This window comes from Scomber japonicus, chromosome 8, assembly GCF_027409825.1.
Source record: "Scomber japonicus isolate fScoJap1 chromosome 8, fScoJap1.pri, whole genome shotgun sequence".
Classification (NCBI taxonomy): Eukaryota; Metazoa; Chordata; class Actinopteri; order Scombriformes; family Scombridae; genus Scomber; species Scomber japonicus.
Window position 1 is genome coordinate 353,444 of NC_070585.1, and position 1,922 is coordinate 355,365.

Here is a 1,922-nt window from a genome sequence, read left to right on the forward strand (position 1 = left end):
TTTGTCTAGTTTAATACATAATGACCAGACTTATAGACTATTTACCTCTATTATAACTAGACTGGAAAGGTTTTTGTCTAGTTTAATACATAATGACCAGACTTATAGAGGACTATTTACCTCTATTATAACTAGACTGGAAAGGTTTTTGTCTAGTTTAATACATAATGACCAGACTTATAGAGGACTATTTACCTCTATTATAACTAGACTGGAAAGGTTTTTGTCTAGTTTAATACATAATGACCAGACTTATAGAGGACTATTTACCTCTATTATAACTAGACTGGAAAGGTTTTTGTCTAGTTTAATACATAATGACCAGACTTATAGAGGACTATTTACCTCTATTATAACTAGACTGGAAAGGTTTTTGTCTAGTTTAATACATAATGACCAGACTTATAGACTATTTACCTCTATTATAACTAGACTGGAAAGGTTTTTGTCTAGTTTAATACATAATGACCAGACTTATAGAGGACTATTTACCTCTATTATAACTAGACTGGAAAGGTTTTTGTCTAGTTTAATACATAATGACCAGACTTATAGACTATTTACCTCTATTATAACTAGACTGGAAAGGTTTTTGTCTAGTTTAATACATAATGACCAGACTTATAGAGGACTATTTACCTCTATTATAACTAGACTGGAAAGGTTTTTGTCTAGTTTAATACATAATGACCAGACTTATAGACTATTTACCTCTATTATAACTAGACTGGAAAGGTTTTTGTCTAGTTTAATACATAATGACCAGACTTATAGAGGACTATTTACCTCTATTATAACTAGACTGGAAAGGTTTTTGTCTAGTTTAATACATAATGACCAGACTTATAGTCTATTTACCTCTATTATAACTAGACTGGAAAGGTTTTTGTCTAGTTTAATACATAATGACCAGACTTATAGAGGACTATTTACCTCTATTATAACTAGACTGGAAAGGTTTTTGTCTAGTTTAATACATAATGACTAGACTTATAGACTATTTACCTCTATTATAACTAGACTGGAAAGGTTTTTGTCTAGTTTAATACATAATGACCAGACTTATAGTCTATTTACCTCTATTATAACTAGACTGGAAAGGTTTTTGTCTAGTTTAATACATAATGACCAGACTTATAGACTATTTACCTCTATTATAACTAGACTGGAAAGGTTTTTGTCTAGTTTAATACATAATGACCAGACTTATAGAGGACTATTTACCTCTATTATAACTAGACTGGAAAGGTTTTTGTCTAGTTTAATACATAATGACCAGACTTATAGACTATTTACCTCTATTATAACTAGACTGGAAAGGTTTTTGTCTAGTTTAATACATAATGACCAGACTTATAGAGGACTATTTACCTCTATTATAACTAGACTGGAAAGGTTTTTGTCTAGTTTAATACATAATGACCAGACTTATAGACTATTTACCTCTATTATAACTAGACTGGAAAGGTTTTTGTCTAGTTTAATACATAATGACCAGACTTATAGTCTATTTACCTCTATTATAACTAGACTGGAAAGGTTTTTGTCTAGTTTAATACATAATGACCAGACTTATAGAGGACTATTTACCTCTATTATAACTAGACTGGAAAGGTTTTTGTCTAGTTTAATACATAATGACCAGACTTATAGTCTATTTACCTCTATTATAACTAGACTGGAAAGGTTTTTGTCTAGTTTAATACATAATGACCAGACTTATAGAGGACTATTTACCTCTATTATAACTAGACTGGAAAGGTTTTTGTCTAGTTTAATACATAATGACCAGACTTATAGACTATTTACCTCTATTATAACTAGACTGGAAAGGTTTTTGTCTAGTTTAATACATAATGACCAGACTTATAGAGGACTATTTACCTCTATTATAACTAGACTGGAAAGGTTTTTGTCTAGTT